This window comes from Bos taurus, chromosome 3, assembly GCF_002263795.3.
Source record: "Bos taurus isolate L1 Dominette 01449 registration number 42190680 breed Hereford chromosome 3, ARS-UCD2.0, whole genome shotgun sequence".
In the NCBI taxonomy this organism is placed as follows: Eukaryota; Metazoa; Chordata; class Mammalia; order Artiodactyla; family Bovidae; genus Bos; species Bos taurus.
The window spans coordinates 104,955,945-104,980,726 of NC_037330.1; the positions used below are offsets into that span (position 1 = coordinate 104,955,945).

At 41.8% G+C, this 24,782-nt stretch overlaps 1 protein-coding gene, 1 long non-coding RNA gene and 1 other non-coding gene across 14 annotated transcripts in view; 2 read left to right on the forward strand and 1 right to left on the reverse strand.

Annotated features, from left to right (window-relative positions):
- Positions 1–239: 239 nt before the first annotated feature.
- LOC132344932 (uncharacterized) lies at positions 240–9,013 on the reverse strand. 2 transcript variants are annotated; one of them, XR_009494021.1, is made up of 3 exons: positions 7,773–9,013; positions 7,356–7,449; positions 240–5,202 (listed from the first exon to the last, which is right to left on the reverse strand). It is a non-coding gene; the product is annotated as an uncharacterized lncRNA (long non-coding RNA). The 2 variants fall into 2 exon arrangements; XR_009494020.1 differs by having other exon boundaries at positions 7,356–9,013.
- Positions 9,014–9,055: 42 nt separating this feature from the next.
- Positions 9,056–24,782, forward strand: part of SCMH1 (Scm polycomb group protein homolog 1) — a 224,645-nt gene continuing 208,918 nt past the window's right edge. For 6 of the 11 annotated variants that reach the window (XM_024989655.1, XM_059884823.1, XM_059884826.1 and 3 more), the window contains exon 1: positions 9,056–9,228. The gene's annotated coding sequence lies outside the window, so the exon portion shown is untranslated. Of the gene's footprint in view, positions 9,229–11,001; positions 11,046–24,782 lie in introns of all 11 variants that reach the window. The other 5 variants (XM_059884821.1, XM_059884820.1, XM_059884819.1 and 2 more) reach the window with 2 other exon arrangements.
- Positions 22,957–23,060, forward strand: LOC112446072 (U6 spliceosomal RNA). The gene has a single exon (XR_003034150.1). It is a non-coding gene; the product is annotated as a U6 spliceosomal RNA (small nuclear RNA).

Here is a 24,782-nt window from a genome sequence, read left to right on the forward strand (position 1 = left end):
CCTTTAAACATTTTAAACATTAAACAATTAATGAAATCTATGATGTGCTGTGTTCTGGGATACAAAGTGGAATAAAAGTGAAGTGCTACCTTCAAGAAACTATAGTCTAACTTAAGATACTTTAAGGTGACACATTTCATACAGAGATGATATCAAGTGACAGCACAGGGAGGGAGCTATTAATTCTTCCTGAGACGTGTCAGAGGAGTTTTGATCTGGATCTAAAAAAGAAGCAAGGATTCAAACGATAATATGCACACTTTTAATTTTTCAGCAAACATGTAGGAATATCCTCTTCATGTAACTGCCTCGTTTGAAGCATTAGAGCTACAGGTATAGACAAGTTTCCTGATTTCAAGACATTTTCAGCCTAGAAAAGCAATTTTAAAATGTGCCCTAATAATAGTGATACAATGCATACTGTGCTATTAATAAGTTACAAACTGCCAGGAGAATTCATAGAGAAGTGTTTAAGAGAACACTTCTCGCTAGGTGTAGGAAGCAGAATTTTAAGATGGCCCCTGAAATTCCTGGGGAAAAGTGGAAGCAGTGACAGATTTTATTTTCTTGGGCTCCAAAATCACTACAGATGGTGACTGCAGCCATAAAATTAAAAGACTCTTGCTCCTTGGAAGGAATGCTATGACAAACCTAGATAGTGTATTAAAAAGCAGAGACATCACTTTGCCGACAAAGGTCCATATAGTCAAAGCTATGGTTTTTCCAACAGTCATGTATGGATGTGAGAGTTGGACCATAAAGAAGGCTGGGTGCCAAAGAATTGATGCTTTAGAATTGTGGTGCTGGACAAAACTCTTGAGAGTCTCTTGGATTGCAAGGAAATCAAACCAGTCAATCCTAAAGGAAATCAACACTGAACATTCATTAGAAGGACTGATGCTGAAGCTGAAGCTCCAATACTTTGGCCACCTGATGCAAAAAGCTGATTCATCAGAAAGATCCTGATGCTGTGAAAGATTAAGGGAAAGGGAGAAGGGAATGGCAGAGGATGAGATGGTTAGATAGCATCACCAACTCAATGGACATGAATTTGAGCCAACTCCACACCATCTGAGCAGGAGACTTCAGTTTTATATTTTACCATAACACCCTCAGTTCAGTTCAGTTGCTCAGTTGTGTCTGACTCTTTGTGACCCCATGAATCACAGCACGCCAGGCCTCCCTCTCCATCAACAGCTCCCAGAGTTCACTCAAACTCATGTCTATCGAGTCGGTGATGCCATCCAGCCATCTCATCCTCTGTCGTCCCCTTTTCCTCCTGCCCCCAATCCCTCCCAGCATCAGAGTCTTTTCCAATGGGTCAACTCTTCGCATGAGGGGGCCAAAGTACTAGAGTTTCAGCTTCAGCATCAGTCCTTCCAAAGAACACCCAGGGCTGATCTCCTTTAGAATGGACTGGTTGGATCTCCTTGCAGTCCAAGGGACTCTCAAGAGTCTTCTCCAACACCACAGTTCAACAGCATCAATTCTTTGGTGCTCAGCTTTCTTCACAGTCCAACTCTCATATCCATACATGACCACTGGAAAAACCATAGCCTTGACTAGACAGACTTTGTTAGCAAAGTGATGTCTCTGCTTTTGAATATGCTATCTAGGTTGGTCATAACTTTCCTTCCAAGGAGTAAGCGTCTTTTAACTTCATGGCTGCAAGCACCATTTGCAGTGATTTTGGAGCCCCCAAAAATAAAGTCTGACACTATTTCCACTGTTTCCCTATTTCCCATTAAGTGATGGGAGCAGATGCCATGATCTTCATTTTCTGAATGTTGAGCTTTAAGCCAACTTTTTCACTCTCCACTTTTACTTTCATCAAGAGGCTTTTTAGTTCCTCTTCACTTTCTGCCATAAGGGTGGTGTCATCTGCATATCTGAGGTTATTGATATTTCTCCTGGCAATCTTGATTCCAGCTTGTGTTTCTTCCAGCCCAACGTTTCTCATGATGTACTCTGCATATAAGTTAAATAAGCAGGGTGACAATATACAGCCTTGACGTACTCCTTTTCCTATTTGGAACCAGTCTGTTGTTCCATGTCCAGTTCTAACTGTTGCTTCCTGACCTGCATATAGATTTCTCAAGAGGCAGGTCAGGTGGTCTGGTATTCCCATCCCTTTCAGAATTTTCCACAGTTTATTGTGATCCACACAGTCAAACACATTAGCTATAGGTAAAAGCCAAATAAATTTTCAACCAGCGAAAACAGAGAGTCCCTAACCTCATTCATTCATTTCTTATGAAACATTTTTGTCAGTATTACATGTTATGTTTTAATTTTTAACACAAGGGATGCTGTATACCCTCCACCTTGCTTGCAAACAGTTAAAATTCCCTGTGTACTCTTCTCCAAAGGCATGTCCACCCCAACTCCTAGAGATAACCTTTCCCCTGAATTTATTATTTATTGTTTCCATGCATGTCTTTATACTTGTACTGCATGTGGGTCCCTAAATAAAATTGGTGCTGTTTCACTTATTTTTAAGGTTTATACAAGTGGCATACTGCTTATACTTTTTTGTTCAGTGCTGTTTCAAAGACCTTTTCATTTTACTACATGTAGCTCTAGGTCAGGGGTTGGCAAGTTTTTCTATAAATGGCCAAAGAGTAAATACTGCAGGCTTTACATGTCATAAAACCCACTGTGATACAAAAGTAGCCATAGAAATCCTGTCTGAATTCTGATAAACTTTTATATGCATAGAAGTTTCACATGTCATGACATATTCTTTTTTCAACCACTTAAAAAGTGTAAAATAATTTAATTTCCATGTACATGGGATTTTGTTGAAAGTATCTTTAATATTAATTTCTCATTTTGACACTAATTTCTTATGTAAATGCTTTTTTCTCTGCAATCACCCTCTGTTTTTCTCATTCTAACTTTATGGAGGCTTTCAACGGCTAAGTCGAAGATCTCTCTTGGTAAATGTCACATTGCACTTGAACGTATGTGGATTACTTTTAAATACCTTTTGATATTGATTTCTAACATAATTCCACAGTGATGAGAATTTGTGGTATGACTGCAATACCTTTAGACCATGAAATTTCACATCTTGTTTTATGTTCATGGATATCTTCCAATGTCTCCTAGTTTACAGTCTATTGGAACTTGAATTTGTATCCCGCTGTTGTATAAAAATTGTATAAATATTATGTTTAATCAGTTCACAATCCTTATACTTCTCTACATATTCATTCCAATAATTCTTGAGAGTTTGTTATTGAAATTCCAACTGTAAGTCTTAATTTATCTACTTAAAATAATTATATGGTGAAACTATATGTAACCTTGTTCTATATTTTCCAAGTATCCTATAAATGTGTTATCATACTTCCATAATTAAAAAAAAATAAAATTTGGAAAAAAAGATCTTAGCTCTTGGACCATACACAAATAGGAATTGGGTCAGATTTAGCCCAAGGACCATTGTTTGTCAATCCTGCTCTGGATCATTTATTTTTATTGCTATAGAATATTTTGTTGACTTTATATCCATTTTAAAAAATTAAATAAATATTTACCAGTTCAAGAAATTCAGAAGATACTGTTGTAGATCATTTTTTTAATCTACTCTCAAAAAACTTAGTGTGTAAATATGGACAAGACAGGTGGCTCAGATGGTAAAGAATCTGCCTGCAGTGCAGGAGACCCCAGGTTCGATCCCTAGGTCAGGAAGATCCCCTGGAGAAGGAAATGGCTACCCACTTCAGTATTCTTGCCTGGAGAATCCCATGGACAGAGGAGCCAGGTGGGCTACAGCACATGGGGTTGCAAAGAGGGGACATGACTGAGCAACTAGCACTTTCACTTTCAAGTAGACAAGATAAGTCATGTTAACCAATAAGGAGGCAGAAAGTGACCAAGGCCCTAAGAGAGGTTTGCATGCCCTGACCTGAGAGCTACCAGGAGCCAGGCTGCCTGGATTCCCATTCTGGCTTCACCATTTACTAGTTCTGTAACCTTGGACAAGTCACTTTAGCTTCCTGTTCCTCAGTTTTCTCATCTGTAAAATGCAGATCCTAGTAACTCTCACTGCATAGATTTGCTGTGAAAATTAAATTGTCATAAAAGTTAAATAAGATGGTGCACATAAAGCACCCAGAAGAGTTCCTGGTTCTTACTTAGCATTACATAAATGTTGGCTTTTATTATACAAGCTGGAGGGGAAGCTTCCCTGGTGGCTCAGACAGTAAAGAATCCGCCTGCAACGTGGAAGACCTGGATTCAATATCTGGTTGGGAAGATCCCCTGGAAGAGGACATGGCAACCCACTCCAGTATTCCTGCCTGGAGAATCCCCATGGACAGAGGAGCCTAGTGGGGGTTACAGTCTATGGGGTTGCAGAGTCGGACACGACTGAGCGACTAAACACAGCACACACAAGCTAGAGGATCATGTAAGGCTTTTGAAGGCAGCATAGAATCAAAGTTTTAAAAGATGGGTAAGGTTTGGACACACAAAGATGGAGACCAAGGTATTCTAGAAGACAGAACAATATATGGAAAAACCAAGAGAAGCAAAGAACATATGTCGAAAAGGACAGCAAAGGAAAAATGTAGAAAATTTACATGTGAATCAAGGAGTAAATAAAGAAGGAGAGAAATAAATTCAGAAACAAAGAGTTGTGGCCAGATCATAATGACCCTTGATGTGCTCAGTTGTGTCCAACTCTTTGCGACCCCATGGACTGTATCCTGCCAGGCTTCTCTGTCCATAGAATTTCTCAGGCAAGAATTCTGGAGTGGGTTGCCATTCCTCCTCCAGGGGACCTTCGCCACCCAGGGATAGCACCTGCGTTTCTTGTGTCTCCTGCATTGGCAGGGGGATTCTCTATCACTGAGCCACCTGGGAAGCCCAGTGAACCTTGAAGACAGGGCTAAAAAGTGTGGAATTTGTCCTGCAGGCATGATGTTTCCAGGATCTGGCAGTTGCGGAAGGCAAGTAGAGAGAAGAGAGTCAAGAATTAGGTTACATCTCTGATAGTCCAGGGAACAGCACCTTGACTAGGGAAAAGGCAGTGTGCTTTGAAAACTGACTGGATGTGGAGGACAGGGAGGAATTTTAAGAGGTACTACCAGAAAATCCCTGGTGGTCCAGTGGTTAAGACTCAGCACTTCCACGGCTGTTGCCCAGGCACAATCCCCGACTGAGAACTAAGATCCTGCAAGCTGCACAGCATGGCTGGAAAAGGAAAAAAAAAAAAAGATTTAAAAAGAAGCACTACTAAGTTTTAAGATTGGGTGACTGGGAGTATGGTGGTGGCATTGTCTGAAATGGGGAGCACAGACAGAAAGAGAAGGTTTAGGATGGAGAGTCATGATTCTGGTCTTTAACCCATAGAGTTTGAGGACTCCTATGGAATTATCTAATGGAACTGGAGCTAAGAATAAATTGATCTATGAACAGAACTGATAATACACAACTAAATGCTTTGGGTTAATCCTTTTAGCAACTCAACATGATAGGTACTGTATGTGACTGTCCCCATTTTATAGAGGAAGAAAGTGAAACCAAGTAAGTTAAGGCTAAGGCCACAGCTCATCATCAACTACCCCACTTTATTGCCTGTGCAGTTGACCTTTCTAGTACCTCATCTCAGGAGAGTCCCTCAGACCCTTGCTCAGAGGCTATTTGATGCAACTCCAGTAAGCTTAGACTATGCACCTTCTTGGCTTCAGCAAATTAGATTGTCACCCTGTTTATTTAACTTATATGCAGAGTACATCATGAGAAACGCTGGGCTGGAAGAAACACAAGCTGAAATCAAGGTTGCCAGGAGAAATATCAATAACCTCAGATATGCAGATGACACCACCCTTATGGTAGAAAGTGAAGAGGAACTAAAAAGCCTCTTGATGAAAGTGAAAGAGGAGAGTGAAAAAGTTGGCTTAAAGCTCAACATTCAGAAAATGAAGATCATGGCATCTGGTCCCATCACTTCATGGGAAATAGATGGGGAAACAGTGGAAACAGTGTCAGACTTTCTTTTTCTGGGCTCCAAAATCACTGCAGATGGTGACTGCAGCCATGAAATTAAAAGACGCTTACTCCTTGGAAGGAAAGTTATGACCAACCTAGATAGCATATTCAAAAGCAGAGACATTACTTTGCCAACAAAGGTCCGTCTGGTCAAGGCTATGGTATTTCCTGTGGTCATGTATGGATGTGAGAGTTGGACTGTGAAGAAGGCTGAGCACCCAAGAATTGATGCTTTTGAACTGTGGTGTTGGAGAAGACTCTTGAGAGTCCCTTGGACTGCAAGGAGATCCAACCAGTCCATTCTGAAGGAGATCAGCCCTGGAATTTCTTTGGAAGTAATGATGCTAAAGCTGAAACTCCAATACTTTGGCCACCTCATGCGAAGAGTTGACTCATTGGAAAAGAATCTGATGCTGGGAGGGATTGGGGGCAAGAGGAGAAGGGGACGACAGAGGATAAGATGGCTGGATGGCATCACTGACTCGATGGACATGAGTCTCAGTGAACTCCGGGAGTTGGTGATGCACAGGGAGGCCTGGTGTGCTGCTATTCATGGGGTCGCAAAGAATCAGACACGACTGAGCGACTGATCTGATCTGATCTGATAAAAGGGATAGGCATAATGACAGCAGGAGAAGTGGCAACTGAAAACCAGAAACTTTAAGAAACCCCCATGAGAATCCCCAAAGCACAGCATTCTGGGGCCATCCATTAAGGTGAAATAGAGTCCTTAACTCGATAGTCCAAGAGGATTCCTTAATAATAAAGCCTGATTGCTACCAGTGCATGTTTATAATAAATCAAGAAAATACTAAATTTACTTCTGTTTCTTAAATAAGGATGGCTAGGAAGTTTATAATATACCTTTAGAAGATTCTCAATGGATATGGACTCTTTTTTTTTTTTTTTTAATGTTAAGGAACAGAGTCTCAAAACTTTGGGGAACCTCACTTCAAAAATAGCTTTCCTGACAGCAGAGGTTTTGATACAATTGTTTTTCCCCTCACCTGTGAGCCCTCAAAGTATGTGAAGGATACCCTGGGCTGTGTAGCTCTGCGGAACCCTCTGCCAGGATTCTCAGGCTCACTCACACGACCATCGGTAACCTCCTCTTTTCCTCTCATCTGCCTCCCCCACTTCACTGCTTAGAAAGTGGGCAATGAGAAGCAGAAACAGTGTGGTGGGGTCAGAAAGGGCTCTAACGTCCATAGCAAATGTGAGCAGAAGCCTCCCTACACAGCACTCAGTGGAAATGAAGGAATAAAACATTCACTCTGGTGCTTGTCAGGTGGTGAGGGATACCAAATGAAGAATAAAAAGACCAGTCTCATCTGGGCCCTAGCTCTGTTGCTTACCAGCCCCGCACTTCTCCGTTTCTGTCCTTCTGTCTAGCATGCCTATGCCTCATGAACTCACCCCTCCAGGCTGGGCTGGGATCTTGAAAGCTTTCTGAAATGAAAATCTGATTTAGTCACTCTCCTACTTACAACTTCAATAGCCTCTCAGTGGCTATTGCAGGTATTCCTAAGCCTTTTGGGCTCAGGACCCCTTTCCACTCTAAAAATTATGGAGGAACTTGAAGAGATTTTTCATGTGCTGTTTGTTACTTCTAACAACACTTACCATGTTAGGAATTAACACAGAAATTTCTAAAATTTTGTTAATTCACTTAAAATTACAATAAACCCATCACATGGTAACATAACCACATTTTAATTAAAATTTTCTGTAATTTCTAAAACAAAATATTGATGAGAAAAGTGGTGTCTTACATTTGTAGAAGTTTTTTTAACACCTGGCTTAAAGAAGACAGCTGGATTCTCAAATCTGTTTCCGCATTTAATGTGTTGAAATATCATCTGTCCTGTAGTCTGTGGAAAACTTCACTGTACACTCATGAGAGAATCACAGTGAAAAAAGCAAATCACATTTAGCACTATTATGAAAATAATTTTGAGCTTACTGACCTCTGAAACATCTCAGGGACACCAAGGAGTACCAGAACTACACACTATGAAAACCATTGGCCTATAAAATAAATTACATACAAAGACATTAATTGTCATTCTAGATACACAAAGACCTCCTTCAGCACCATATCCACAGTCTCCCATATTCCCGCTCCACCAGTCACACCAACCAGCCATCCCCTATCATGTGTCTTTATGCCCTTACACACATCCATCCCCCTGCCTGAAATAAGCTTCTTCCTTGCAGGCTCTTTCAAGAACGAACTTGAAAGGGTTTGACTCTCAAAGTGCCTCCTCTGACCTATCCTGACAGCTGATGTCTCCCTGCTGGCAGAGCACAGGCTTTGAAGTCAGGTTGGAGGTGAATCTCCACTCAGTCATTTACTGGCTGGGTGACCTCGGACAAGTAGCTTCACCTCCCAGAGCTTCAGTTTCCTCTCTGTTAAAACAGGGATGGTCCAAGTGGACAGGCATTTAACCAGAGGAGTGCAGCAAAAACTGTTTATTGACAGAACGAGCCTGAAAACAGGTACATGGATAGGGCTCAATGCATTAAGTACTTGTTGAATGGATCAACCAGTTAAAGGACGGTGGCATCTTCTATTTACTGAGCATTTACTTACTGGGTGCCCAGCACTGTTTCTTGTGGACTTCACAAGCATTAACTTATTTTATCTTCACACCAACCGTCTGGATTGAACAATATTCCTTTAGAGGTGAAGGTCCTGCGGTAGAGATTCGAGCTAACTCGCTTAATGTCACCCACCACCGGGTCCACGAGCCCTCTCCACGCCTCAGTTTACCCTCCCTTGAGAGGGGGTGCGCAGGGCCAGTGGAGGTGTGGATCTGGGCCGCGCGGGCTATAAGGCGGGAGGAGGCCGACAGCGGGCGCTGGCTAGGCCGGGCCGCTTGGGGGCGCCCTACCCGTGCTCACCACCCCCTCGACAACACGCCCCCCTACCTCCTCCTGCCCCCGGCTCCGCGCGGGCCCAACCGCCCAGGCGCGCGCCACCCCACGGCTGGAGGCCCGGGGGGCGGGGCCAGGGAGCCCCCGCCCCGCCCCCGCCTCAGCCGCCGCCGCCGCCGCCGCCTCGGTCGAGCCCCCTGCCGCCCGCCAGCCCGCCGGCCGACCGGCCGCCGCCGATCTCCGGAGCCGCCCCCGCCCGCCCCCTCCGCGCGTCCTCTCTAGCTCGCTGCGCAGCGGAAACATGGCGGCGGGCAGGGAGTGAGCCGCCCCGCGCCGTCGCTGCGCCCGCAGGTAAGCGCCTCGGTGGCCGCCTCCGCTCGCCAGGAAAGCCCGCGCCCTGAGGGGCCTGGGCCGCCAGGGGCCGCCCCGGGCGAGAAGGAGGCGCCGGGACCGGCCGGGCCGCTGCCCCCGCCCCTCGGGCCCTACTGTCCGTCTGTGTGTCCTGGCCGGTCAGCCTGTCAGGGGTCCGAGCGCTGCTGTCGCCCGCCTACTCAGCGGTCCGGGAACCCCCGCGGCGTTCTGCATCCGCGGCCGGTCCGGCGGGGCCCAGTATCCGGCCCGCGGCCCTCTCTCAGTAGGGGCACCCCGGGGCTCCGCGAGGGAAAAACTCAAGGACACGGGGACTCTGGAGGGTCAGCATCGCGTGCGGTCCGAGCGGGGGTCGTTCTGTCCAAGCTAGCGGGGCTGGGTCGGCCGGAGAGTGTTGGCTTTGGGCCGAGGGCCAGGAGTCGGAGGAGCTGTCAGTCTGCTCCGACAGGAGAGCTGAGAGATGCCTGTGGATCCTCGCCGGCCGGATCCGGTTCGGGGCGGGCGAGGACCGAGGTCGGCGGGCTTCCTGGCCCAGCCGAGGGTCGGAGGTGCGAAGGGCGGGGAGCTGTCAGCCGCGTCCTCCGGGCTGGCTCCGGCTGCGGGAGCTGCGCCGGGACAACTCACGTGTGCCGCCGGAAACGGGCGGGCAGAGCTTGTTTCCAGCCTCCGACGGGGGCGGGGGACTGTGGGCACTGAGGTGAGCCGGGGGCCGGGAGGGCTTGGACACGTGGGCACGGCTGTGGGCCAGCCCCAGAGGAATGAAAAGGGGTTTCTAGGAGATAGGTGAACCCCAGAACGTCTCCACATTGGAAAGGAATTTAAAAGTCATCTAGGATCCGTTTCTTTCGCCCCGTACCAAAGTAGCTTCGAAAATCCCAAATTCTACCCTAATAATTTGACCAGTCTATTTGAAGATCTTCTCCAGTGACGGGAAACTAATCTCTTCCCTAGGAAACCTATTCGTTCCTGGAAAGCTTTGGTGTTTCGAAATTTTTGTTTGTTTGTTTTGGTTGAAAGAAATAGATGCCTCCAATTCTTCCTACTTCTGTTCCCTTATGGACACCCATTAAGATAGCTGAAGATCATGTCCCCGGAACCTTGTCTTAACTAACTGATTCCACTTGCCTTCAGTTGTTTGTCATAGTCTGGGGTTCTCTCATTCCTTCTCTAAATGAACTCTAGTTTGCCCTTTAATGGAGCGCTTCTTAGTGTAAGCCAGGAGACAAAACCTATTAAATTTCTGCAAGAAACTCTTTTGGCTCCAAGGAGAGACCTGCTTAAATATAAGGTACTCTATTCCTTTACGCATTTCGGTACTGCGTTTTGAACTTTAAAAAAAAAAAGACATCTAGTACTGTTTGTTTAAACCAACTAAAAGTTCTTATTTTGTGGAAAATTTTGGCTTTTCCCTCATTTTTAAAAATGTCTATAAACACTATCAAATGAGCCTGTGTATATTGAAATGTTGCAGTGCACCATGCAAATAGAAGAGCTTATTATTTTTTATACTGGAAAAGCATTTGAGATCTCATTTGATGCCAGACTGCAATTTAATATTTAGTTGGAGAGGGAAATGCTTTATTATATTGACCTCTTTGCTCTCTTTATAACTACCAACACGAGACCCAAAATTACTATGAAAAAGGACATTTTTTTGTTGTTGTTGTTGCTCACATACCAACCAGCATTTTTTTTTTTTTTTTTTTTACTTTTTCATCACTTAGCCTTGGTTTTTGGGATTATGTTTTTAAACAGGATCTTTACCAACATCCTGAACCCCTGCCTAAGAAAGCCTGCAGGTTAGTAATTTTTTAAACTTAGGAGAGATGTGATGGCCTTATAGATAAAATGTCAAGCTCTTGTATCTGGGACCCTATTTATATTTTAAACAAATTAACATAAACAAGCACATACCAGCAGTCAGAATTGGTTCTTTATCTTTCTTCTTATGTCTTCATTTTTTCAGTTGGTTGATGGTTTTGAAGTTTGCAGCACAGGTCAAGTTTTGATTTCTGGTATGTTTGTGCAAATACTGTTTCCCTTTTATGTAAGTTGGATAAGACTTTGTATAGCACCGTTCTGTACAGAACTGTACAGACTCAGGAAAAGCTCTGATTCCTTCCCTTCAAAGGACTTGGAGTTAATAGTGGGAAATACTAAAAAACTATGAGAAAGAACTGGTGTGACTATCCTACTGAAAATGTAAAGGCAACGTCTTCTAAACTTTATACTTAATGTATCTACTGTATGTCAGGCACTATGCTATGTACTATGTTAACTGGGTAGACAGAGATAAGTAAGATACATTTCCAATCCTTGTGGAAATGGTAAATTAGATGCTAAAATAGGTCATCTCAGAATAAAAAGTGAGAGCTTTGCTGCTTGATACTTGCACCAAGGTGAGGGCACTCAGACTAGCTCAGGACTTGAGGGAAGGCTTGAGGAAGAGATGACACCTGGCCCAAGTCCTAAATGGTAAGTAGAAGTAAGTCAGACAAAGATGAGTAAAAAAAAGTGCTTCACATAGAAAGAATAGTTTGAGGAAAGACATCAGTGTGAGAAAAGGAATAGCTTGCCTGCTGCTGCTGCTGCCAAGTCGCTTCAGTCGTGTCCGACTCTGTGCGACCTCATAGACAGCAGCCCACCAGGCTCCGCCGTCCCTGGGATTCTCCAGGCAAGAACACTGGAGTGGGATGCCACTGCCTTCTCCGATAGCTTGCCTAGGGAACCACAAGCAGTTTGGTACTGCTAAGAAATAACAATGGCGATACAAGTGGTAAGTTGTGAGACTGGAAATACAATCAGAGTCCATGTCATGGTGAACCTTGTATGCATAAGTATCTTGAAATGAATTCAATGGGTGATTTTTTTAAATCACTGGAAGGTTTTTATAGATATGCTTGAATAATTTTAAAATGTGATTATGGGGATGAAGAGAGGGATGAAGTTGAGAGAATCTGTGAGGCTTTATGATTGGGTGGGTGTGTAGACCAGAGGGCGAGTAGCCCACTGTGATGTTCAGGTTTTTGATTCGGGTGACTGCAGAGATGACGGTGACATTAACTGAGACAGGAAATATTGGATAATGATTTCAGTTTGGGACTTAGAGGTTTTGTGATTTTTTGAGTGAGATCAGTGAGCAAATGTGGTGGAAGTAAAATAGGAAAAAAACCCAGAGGCTGTGGTCAGAAAGTGGAATTCTAGAGTTCAATTGTCTGATGTGAAGCTCTTCTCACTGACAGCTAGGTCTGTGTGTGGATTGCTGAAGTACAGCAAAGGTGAAGGCTGGTGAAGCTGAGTGTGACAGGGAACTGGGAGGCTGTTGTATGGGACGAGTCTTCTGCATCAGTAGTGAAGTGATTCAGGATGCGGAGAAGAGAGATTGTGACCCAGGTGCAGTGAATATAAGGGATTAATCGGGAGGGTGGTAGAAGACAGATGAGGAGGAGGGGTAAGGATTGATATAACCAGATGGTGGAAACCTCAGAGGAGAAGGAATTTATAAATGCAGGAATGGGACAGTAGTGGTTTTTTACTTTTCCTTCCTGGAAGCAGGATTCGGATCTATTCATCTTTATTCTAATCTCATATTAGTCGTGTTGGGTCTGAGAAGTCTGTTCTTAGTCTTGAAAAGCAGGAGAGCAGATACCCTATATCAAATCCTTTCTGCTAATACTTAATGACAAAAAGTCCATTGATGTTTTTTCTGTGGATAGATAGAAAGCAATCAGTAGTGAGGATATGCCCATGGTTTCTGGAAAGAGTATAGTTAAGAACCTAGGCTTTGGTTTAGAAAGACCAAGATTCACATCTGAGCTGCGTCGCTTACTGGCCTTAAGACTGTAAGCAAATTGTTTAACCTCTGTGACTTTCAGTATCGTTATGTGTAAAAAATAGATTTCTGCTTTGTGGGGTGTCACAAAGATTACCTGAAATAATGTGTGTGTGTGTGTGTATACTGTAATGTGTATACACACACACTAGAAAAGCAGTTGGCACTTCAGAGATGCAAAGTAAATGGTACCTTTCTTCCAACTACCTTCAAGGGATGTAAGCTCCACTGGCAGAAATGAAATTTTTTCATGCTTGACTAAATTAAAAGGCAGTAAATACTCTGAGGGAGGTAAAGCAAAGCGATACAGAAGTTCAGAAGGTAGAGCCATCATTTCTCAACAGCTGGGGACAAGGTTAGGCTTTACACTCAAGGTGAATTTTATTTAGGCCTTGGAGAACACATTGAAATAGATTAAATAATTTAGGTGGAACTATAAAATGGGGTAATTATATCATATGTTTTTAAAACTTAATAGTTGCCAGAGGTTAAGTATTATATTTGTGTAAGTCAGTAGTGAGAGATGTGGCTAGAGAGGTGGGCTGGGGCCATAGTATTAAAGACCTGAAACTCTGAAGCTTGGACTTGATCCTAAATATACTAGGGAGCCACAGATTGTAGATCCTTCCTCTCTACCTCAGTCTTCTAACTGTAAAATCTGTAGGCGTTAATTTAGAAACTTTCAATTTGTGTTTGAAATAAACCAAGTAAGAAATTCACATTTGAAAATAAGTTAAAAAAGATAGCTACTAGGATTTATCTTGTAGTTGTTGCTTAATCTTTGCAATAAAACCTTGTTTGGTAGACAGGCTTAGTGGACTTAAAAACATACAAGATCTCACTGGTAGAAAGTGACTAAAAAAAGGAAGAAGAAAGTGACTAAAGATGTTCTAATTTCAAATTCTTTTTTATATTTCCATATTTATTTAGATTTGAAAAAGAAGCCTGGGTCCTCAGTGTCACTAAATAATACAGCCCAGGGCTGGTCACTTTGCTTCTGTGATCCTCAGTTCCCTCATTTATAAAATGAGGAAAAGTGTAGGTGTAAGGCTTAACTAAAGTAGTGTGTGTATTGCACTTTACATAATGTGAAAAATACATAATAGATACTCAAATGTTACCCACATCTGTAAATGAGGGATTTTAACCAAACCATTGCCAAGGGCTTAGTGCTAACTCCCTAGCCATCAGAGAACTGCTGAAACTAATTATTTTGATAACCTTTGGCCATATAAACCCGGCAAGTCTTATTCTCTGTTATCTTTGTCCTAGTTCCTCCAATCATCTGTTTTTCTTCTGTACTGTTATTCTGGTGCTGACCTGGCTTCCTTTTACTCTCTCCCAATCCTGCTTGTTGCTCCCTTTCAAACCTTTCCACTTGTTCTCTGAAACTCCTATTTCCTGAACTGTCAACCATTTTACGGGATGTTTTATGTGTGTTCTGGCCTTAAATGGGAGCCAGTAGAGTAAGAGTACTTGCTCTCTAGCCCTTCTGAATGGGTGCAGCTCATTCTCCTAGACCACTCTTTGCAAAAGGAAAGAGATAAGGCTGACTGTAACAATTTTTTGTGCACCACTATTCCACACATTCTGTGAATCAAGGTAAATTGGAAGTGGTGAAACAGGAGATGGAAGGAGTGAACATCTAATCATTTTAGGAATCAGTGAACTAAAGTGGACTGGAATGGGCGAATTTAATTCAGATGGCCATTATATCTACTACTGTGGGCAAGAATACTTTAGAAGAAATAGAGTAACCCTCATAGTCAACAAAAGAGTCTGAAATGCAGTACTTGTTTGCAATCTCAAAAATGACAGAATGATCTCTGTTCATTTCCAAGGCAAACCATTCATTATCACGGTAATCCAAGTCTATGCCCCAACCACTAATGCCGAAGAAGCTGAAGTTGAATGTTTCTCTGATGACCTACAAGATTTTCTAGAACTAACATCTAAAAAAGATGTCCTTTTCATCATAGGGGACTGGAATGCAAAAGTAGGAAGTCAAGAGATACCTGAAGTAATAAGAAAGTTTGGCCTTAGAGTGCAAAATGAAGCAGGGCAAAGGCTAACAGAGTTTTGCCAAGAGAATGCACTGGTCATAGCAAACACCGTCTTCCAACAACACAAGAGAAGACTGTACACATGGACATCACCAGATAGTCAACACCAAACTTAGATTGATTGTATTCTTTGCAGCCAAAGATGGAGAAGCTCTATACAGTCAGCAAAAACAAAACTGGGAGCTGACTGTGGCTCAGATCATGAACTCCTCATTGCCAAATTCAGACTTATATTGAAGAAAGTAGGGAAAACCACTAGACCATTCAGGTATGCCCTAAATCAAATCCCTTACGACTATACATTGGAAGTGAAAAATAGATTGAAGGGATTAGATCTAATAGAGTGCCTGAAGAACTACGGACAGAGGTTAGTGACATTGTACAGGAGGCAGTGATCAAGACCATCCCTAAGAAAAAGAAATCCAAAAAGGCAAAATGGAGGAGGCCTTACAAATAGCTGAGAAAAGAGAAGTGAAAAGCAAAGGAGAAAAGGAAAGGTTCAGTTCAGTTCAGTTCAGTCGCTCAGTCGTGTCCGACTCTTTGCGACCCCATGAATCGCAGCACACCAGGCCTCCCTGTCCATCACTGCCAGGGTCCAGCCCCGGCTGATCCAGGGAATTCGAAGGGGAGACGGCTTCGGCGAACAGGATACATTGGCTTTATTTAAATATTAATTAGAGATATAAAGAGTAATAGAATGAGGATAGCTCAGCAGGAAAATTCAGTGGAGAAAAGAGGCTGAGTAGCTTGGTTTACGCGGAAAATCAATATAACTTGTGACATCAGGTTAGCTGTGACCACGGAGGCCGCAGGCACCCTCTCGAATAGCGGAAGGTGCTCCGCCTTAGGCACCTTCTCGAGTGGGTCTTAGAAGCCCAGGCAAATAAATGGTCGCAGAGGACCTCCGCGCTCCAGAAAGACTCAGCCAGAATGTGAAAGAAAGAATGACATGGGGAGACCAAGCTTTGGTGAGCAAGGCCTGTAGCTTTATTTTCAACAGGGGCTTTTATACCCTAAGTTGCACATAGAGGATGAAATCATGCAAAGTCAGCAGTCTTTGATCCTTATCGAAACCAGGGTTTCTTTTCCTGCAAATTTATCGGTATACAAATGGTTTAGGTGATTTACATCATCTTCTGGTCAAAAGGCCTATTAATATTTTATGACTCTTGACAAAGGTTTGTCAATCCATAAGACTTATTTTCTCTAAGAGTAATTATTTTAAGGTTTGGCACCATCCTCCGAAGGTGTTAGATAAAGTTGCATTCCTATAGGGCAGAGGTGCAGTGGGTTTACAACAAAGGAAAGAATTTATTACCTTAAGGGTCTAAAGTTGCTGACACCAAGGCCACTACTTATTTTTCTACATACCAAGTATATTAATTAATACACATTCAAGGATACAAAATAGGGGATGTGGAAACTTGGCAGCAAGCATTGGCTCATCAATGAAATCTTTTGCTAGTTTTATTCTGGCAAGTTTCTAACTCTCTGAGAGGCTCTAAGCTATTTGAATATCTTAAGCTTCCCGCGCCTCTCGCGGCTGGGAGACTGTAAACAATTGTATGCATAGCTGTAGGAATCCGGGTAAATTTGTCAGGCGAGTTAGAGAGCTATCTGAGGGGTTTGGATTTAAACACTCCCATTATGCCCAGGAACTTTATTAACTGGAGCTGTAAGTTAACTCTTTTTCAGAGAGAGTGAAATGCTGGTGGGGGACAGCCCCCGTAAAGTCAGAGGTGAGAGCACAAAGCAGTAAAGTAGGCAGACTCTGGTTTTGGGGGGTAGATGCTCGAGAATATCCAGGGGGACTCCTGAGGCTCGATCCTGCCTTTGCGTATGCTGAGCCTCCTTCCTCATGACCTTTGCCACAGGTGGAGTTCCTCATGCTGGCTCCTGGCACATCACCAACTCCCAGAGTTCACCCAGACTCACGTCCATCGAGTCAGTGATGCCATCCAACCATCTCATCCTCTGTCGTCCCCTTCTCCTCCTGTCCCCAATCCCTCCCAGCATCAGAGTCTTTTCCAGTGAGTCAACTCTTCGCATGAGGTGGCCAAAGTACTGGAGTTTCAGCTTTAGCATCATTCCTTCCAAAGAAATCCCAGGGCTGATCTCCTTCAGAATGGACTGGTTGGATCTCCTTGCAGTCCAAGGGACTCTCAAGAGTCTTCTCCAACACCACAGTTCAAAAACATCAATTCTTGGGTGCTCAGCCTTCTTCACAGTCCAACTCTCACATCCATACATGACCACAGGAAATACCATAGCCTTGACTAGACGGACCTTTGTTGGCAAAGTAATGTCTCTGCTTTTGAATATGCTATCTAGGTTGGTCATAACTTTCCTTCCAAGGAGTAAGCGTCTTTTAATTTCATGGCTGCAGTCACCATCTGCAGTGATTTTGGAGCCCAGAAAAATAAAGTCTGACACTGTTTCCACTGTTTCCCCATCTATTTCCCATGAAGTGATGGGACCGGATGCCATGATCTTCATTTTCTGAATGTTGAGCTTTAAGCCAACTTTTTCACTCTCCACTTTCACTTTCATCAAGAGGCTTTTTAGTTCCTCTTCACTTTCTGCCATAAGGGTGGTGTCATCTGCATATCTGAGGTTACTGATATTTCTCCCGGCAATCTTGATTTCAGCTTGTGTTTCTTCCAGTCCAGAGTTTCTCATGATGTACTCTGCATATAAGTTAAATAAGCAGGGTGACAATATATAGCCTTGACGTACTCCTTTTCCTATTTGGAACCAGTCTGTTGTTCCATGTCCAGTTCTAACTGTTGCTTCCTGACCTGCATACAAATTTCTCAAGAGGCAGGTCAGGTGATCTGGTATTCCCATCTCTTTCAGAAAGGAAAGGTACACCCATTTAAATGCAGAGTTCCAAAGAATGGCAAAGAGAGATAAGAAAGCCTTCCTCAGAGATCAATGCAAAGAAATAGAAGAAAACAATAGAATGGGAAAGACTAGAGAGCTCTTCAAGAAAATTAGAGATAGCAAGGGAACATTTCATGCAAAAATGGGCACAATGCAGGACAGAAATGGTATGGACCTAGCAGAAGCAGAAGATATTAAGAAAAGGTGGCAAGAATACACAGAAGAACTATACAAAAAAGATCTTCCTGACCCAGATAATCACTATGGTGTGATCACTCACCTAGAGCCAGACATCCTGGAATGTGAAGTCAAGTGGGCCCTAGGAAGCATCACTATGAACAAAGCTAGTGGAGGTGATAGAATTCCAGCTGAGTTATTTCAAGTCCTAAAAGATGATGCTATTTAAGTGCTGCGCTCAATATGCCAGCAAATTTGGAAAACTCAACAGTGGCCACAGGACTGGAAAAGGCCAGTTTTCATTCCATTCCCAAAGAAAGGCAATGCCAAAGAATGCTCAAACTACCACACAGTTGCACTCACCTCACACGCTAGGAATGCTCAAAATTCTCCAAGTGAGGTTTCAACAGTACATGAACCATGAACTTCAAGATATTCAAGCTGGTTTTAGAAAAGGCAGAGGAACCAGAGATCAAATTGCCAACATCCGCTGGATCAGGGAAAAAGCAAGAGAGTTCCAGAAAAACATCTATTTCTGCTTTATTGACTATGCCAAAGCCTTTGACTGTGTGGATCACAATAAACTGTGGAAAATTCTGAAAGAGATGGGAATACCAGACCACCTGACCTGCCTCTTGAGACATCTGTATGCAGGTCAGGAAGCAACAGTTAGAACTGGACATGGAATAACACACTTGTTCCAAATAGAAAAAGGAATACGTCAAGGCTGTATATTGTCACCCTGCTTATTTAACTTCTATGCAGAGTACATCATGAGAAACACTGGGCTGGATGAAGCACAAGCTGGAATCAAGATTGCTGGGAGAAATATTAATAACCTCAAATATGCAGATGACATAACCCTTATGTCAGAAAGCGAAGAACTAAAGAGCCTCTTGATGAAGGTGAAAGAGGAGAGTGAAAAAGTTGGCTTAAAGCTCAACATTCAGAAAACTAAGATCATGGCATCTGTTTCATCACTTCATGGCAAATAGATGGGGAAACAGTGTCAGACTTTATTTTTTTGGCCTCCAATTACTGTAGATGGTTACTGCAGCCATGAAATTAAGAGACACTTACTCCTTGGAAGAAAAGCTATGACCAACCTAGACAGCATATAAAAAGCAGAGACATTACTTTGCCAACAAAGGTCCGTCTAGTCAACCCTATGGTTTTCCCATAATCATGTATGGATGTGAGAGTTGTACTATAAAGAAAGCTGAGCACCGAAGAGTTGATGCTTTTGAACTGTAGTGTTGACTCTTGAGAGTCCCTTGGACTGCAAGGAGATCCAACCAGTCCATCCTAAAGGAAATCAGTCCTGAGTGTTCATTGGAAGGAATGATACTGAAGCTGAAACTCCCAATACTTTGGCCACCTGATACGAAGAGCTGACTCATTTGAAAAGACCCTAATGCTGGGAAAGATAGAAGGCAGGAGAAGGGGACGACAGAGGATGAGATGGTTGGATGGCATCACCAACTCAATGGACATGAATTTGAGTAAACTCCAGGAGTTGGTGATGGACAGGGAGGCCTGGTGTGCTGTGGTTCATGGGGTCACAAAGAGTCGTAAGCAACTGAGCGACTGAACTGAATTTGTTAAAATCTTGTTCTCTTTGGCACAACAGCTATACCACTCTTATTGTCTTATACGTACATCTTCTCTGTTGTTAAAGACCTCACACACACAGTCTTCCTTTCTACCTCAAATTTTGGCCTTATCCTGAGTGACTTTAGTATTCATATGGATGTCTATTTCTTCAAGACGTTGACCTCTTCAACTGAAGTGAGCATCTTTTTAACTAATCAGCTCCCGTTGTCACACCATGGGCTTTGGTCTCACCTGAAGATGGCCCACCTCTGAAATTATGAATGAAGACATACATATTTGTTCAAAATTTTGCCAACTACCTGACCTTTGAGCGTCCCTACTCTCTCTTTCCTTTGACGTCAGCATGACCTGTTTTTACTTCCTTCCCTATCCAACTTTCTTAGTCTCTAGCTTATTTCATTCACTCTCTTATCATTATCTTTTATTCCCTTGCTCTGTTGTCCTTCTGTCCCTGTCTGGGCAAAATCCCAAACTAATCTATCTCTTCTTGCCTATACTAGCTCTACTGAGCCCTGCTTGGGAAAAAAAATACACACTTTTATAGATCGCCGCCATCGGGGAGATGGGAAGATGAAGAAGGATAGATAACTACAATTGCATATTATTGAAGGATGTCACACATTTTTTCTGCTTAATTAGAAGCATATAAAACTCTGTTAGATAGGATGCCAGGTCATTATAAATTCTATTTACTGATAAGAAACTGAGGTGTAGGTGAATTAAATGCTGTGCCCAGTGTCAAATAGCTGGTAAATGTCAGAATAGCAACTCAAAACCAGGCCTTCTTACTAGAGATTCTGTATTTTGTCCAGAATGGTTCAGTCTCCTATGACTTACTTTTGAAGACTCTTATGCTTTCCCGGAGTTGGTGATGGACAGGGAGGCCTGGCGTGCTGCAATTCATGGGGTCGCAAAGAGTCGGACACGACTGAGCGACTGATCTGATCTGATGCTTTCTGAACCTCCTGGTGGTTCTGCTACAAGTCATCATATATTAATTTCCTTAAATTTTAAAGCATTTAAGGCTGATGCATTATTTTCCCCCTCTGTATTTACTATAGTTGTTGCCATTGTTAGCTTTTAAAATTAAAGCATGTACATAATTGTATATTCATTTTAATCAGTATATCTGTTGCTCATTGATGTATTATAGGCACATTTCTAAGTGGTTTCTTATTTATTATAATTGCTTTACATTTGCTCTTGTAGACTTTCCTCTGGGGTGTTCAAACATGATGCAAATAAAGGCTGTTTTAGTCATTATATTCTGTGAAGTATAATAGAAAACATGAAAGCCAGCATACTTGTTCTTAGAGATATTTAAGAAAAGAGTAGACAACTATTTGTGTTAGATGATTTAAAGTTTTAGACTTCCAATCCCAGTTTTTTTGGTGCTCTGTCTTGTCTCTGGTTATCTCAAAGGACTGCTGGAAAGTCTCCAAGCTAAATTAAATTTATTTCTTTAAGTATAAAAGTTTACAAAGCCTAAGAGGCACAGTTCCAAATTAAGAGATTAAAAACATTGTCTAATCTCTTTATGTATGTTTTTTTCAAGTTTTTATTCATTCATTCAACAAATATTTATTAATGTCTTTTAACTGCCAGACTCTGTGCTGTGTACACTGACAAAAGATGGAATTTGCCTGTGAATTTCCCTACACTTTTGTTTATTGGGAGTTTTTAAATCACAGATTCAATTTCAGTGCTTGTAATCAGTCTGTTTGTGTTTGATATTTCTTCCTGGTTTGGTCTTGGGAGATTGTATCTTTCCAAGAGTTTGTCCATTTCTTCTAGGCTGTCCATTTTGTTGACATATAGTTGCCTATAGTAAGTAGTCTCTTAGGTCCTTTGTATTTCTGTGGTGTTGGTTATAACTTCTCTTTTTTCATTTCTAATTTTATCGATTTAGGCTCTCTCCCTTTTTTTCGTCATGAATCTGGCTAAAGGTTTATCAATTTTACTTATCATTTCAAGCAATAATAATCTACATTCCAACAATTTTTGTCTTAATCCAGCAATTCCACTCCTAGGAAATACCCTTTAGAAATACTCCTATGCATATATAAAGAGACTTACAAAAATATTTATGCAACATTTTTATAGCAGAAAATTCAAACTAATCCAAATGTATAATTAATAAAAGAAAGAAAATATTATGTTTATCTAATGGAATTCCATACAATAATGAAAATGAATAAACTAGATCTGTACAGTAACTTGGGTGAATCTCACAAATAAAAAAGTTGAGAAAATAAAGCAAATGGCAGAACACATTTATATAAAGCCCAACATTGATGTATTATTTATGGAAGCATACTTACATAATAAATGCTAAAGAAATGCATGGTAATACAGTATCAAAGTAAGGATAGTGGGTATCTCTGAAGTGCAGGGTTGTGAGAAAAGACTAGTAATACTACTGGGAAGAGTAACAGGGGACTTAAATTGTATTGGTAAATATTTTTTCAGCCAAAGTGTGGATATATGGTTGTCCATTCATTATTATTTATTGCTTTTTATATATCTGAAATATTGTGTTAGGTATGTAATTTTAAGAAATAATATGTAGTTCTTGTCATGAGTTTAATGCAGGAAGGGAAGGATCAGCAGAAATATAGAATATTTATGAATAGGATAAATATTCTATTTATAGAATGAATCATGTAACTGTCTTTACAGGTCTGAAATGGTCTAATATAGGGAACTTCAAGTAACTCAGCATCTTTCAATCTGATGTACAAGGACTCCCATTGAAATATATTCAAAATAATATGGGCCACAAGGACAGGCACAATTGACTGCCAAGGCCGAATGAGGGAGGTGGTTTTTGGAAAGGTTTCAGAGAGAAAGAGAATGACATTTAACCTGGGTCTTAAAGTTTGAGAAGGAATTCGCTAAGTAGGCTGAAGAGAAGAATGCCTTCCAAATAGACAGACGTTAAGACACTTTTGCATGGGTGGAATCCTCCAGGTGGAGTATGCGGAGGTTAAAGAAGTGTAGCAGAGGAAGAGACTAAGGAGGGGAACAAAAGCAACAGCAAGTTCTCTGTATAGCATTTATTGTACATGTTATATACCTGTAAACTCATTCTGTATACCTGTAAACCCAGATGGGAAACAGGCACCTGAGAGTTAAGTAACCATGCTCTCTTTGGCAGCACATATACTAAAATTGGAACAATACAGAGATTAGCACAGCCCCTGCGCAAAGATGACACACAAATTCCTGAAGTGTTCCATATTTGTAGAGGGAGGGACCATGTGTATATCTATGGCTGATTCATGTTGAGGTTTGACAGAAAACAACAAAATTCTGTAAAGCGGTTATCCTTCAATTAAAAATAAATAAATTAGAAAAATAAAAAAGAGTTAAGTAACCTGTCCAAGGTCATAGGACTAGCAGGCGGTGGAACCAGGATTCAAACTCTTGACAGTTCAAATCCTGTCTGGTCCAGAGTCTATGCTCTTGGCTAGTAAGCTGTACTCTGAATCACTGCATGATAAGCAAAATCAGAAGAAAAGGGTGTTTTTAATGCCGGAGGAACAAGAATAAGTTTCAAAAAGAAAGGAATAGTTAGCAGTGTGAAAGACCTTAGGGAGATAAAGTAGAAATACTACACAGAGACCATTGGATTTAAAAAAAAGAAAAAATCACTTGTGCTTTAAGATGTAGTAAGGGATACCAAGATAATAGAGATGTGGGTATCTCAGTAGTGATTCAGTCCACCAGTTCTGTGGGCCAGTGATTATAATTCTCACTGTCATGTAAATATTATTAGCTCCATTTTATATGTAAAGTAACTGAGACTCAAAGATATCTGGCCTAAATTATACAATTTATTAGCGATAGAACTCAGTTTCAAACCCAGACATCCTGTCTTAAGCTATAATGCATCTTTCCATTTTACCATGCATACTCCCCACAAGCAGTGTTATACAGTTGGGTTTCATTAGTCAGTACAGGAGGTGAGGTTTACTTGTAAGAATTAACTTGCTTTTTAGCTGAATAAATCCTGTCTCAGGGTTTCCCTGGTGGCTCAGTGGTGAAGAATCCACCTGCCAATGCAAGAAATGTGGGTTTGATTCCTGGGTCAGTAAGATATGCTGGAGAAGGAAATGGCAACCCACTCCAATTTTCTTGCCTGTGAAATCCCCTGGACAAAGGACCTCAGTGGGTCATAGTCCATGGGGGTTGCAAAGAGTCAGACATGACTTAGTGACTAAACAACAAACAACAAATCCTGTCTCAACATTATAGGTAAACTAGAAGGATCCTTGAATAGAAGAATGAAATACTTTAATGAATCAGTTATGCTTTTTTTTTTTTAATTTGAGTAAACAGATGAACTATTTCCTTGTTAGCATAAGTGCTCCTATTTTTAATGAGTTGCAAAGTTGCTGTAGCACCTCATCCCTTGGTGTAATCCACTTCCTCCTTCTTAACCAACATATATTTATCAGCTGTGTACTGAGGATACAAAAATACATGAACTGTGAACTTCCTGATGTTCAAGCTGGTTTTAGAAAAGGCAGAGGAACCAGAGATCAAATTGCCAACATCCGCTGGATCAGGGAAAAAGCAAGAGAGTTCCAGAAAAACATCTATTTCTGCTTTATTGACTATGCCAAAGCCTTTGACTGTGTGGATCACAATAAACTGTGGAAAATTCTGAAAGAGATGGGAATACCAGACGACCTGACCTGCCTCTTGAGAAATCTGTATGCAGGTCAGTTAGAACTGGACATGGAACAACAGACTGGTTCCAAATAGGAAAAGGAGTACGTCAAGGCTGTATATTGTCACCCTGCTTATTTAACTTATATGCAGAGTACATCATGAGAAACTCTGGACTGGAAGAAACACAAGCTGGAATCAAGATTGCCAGGAGAAATCTCAATAACCTCAGATATGCAGATGACACCACCCTTATGGCAGAAAGTGAAGAGGAACTAAAAAGCCTCTTGATG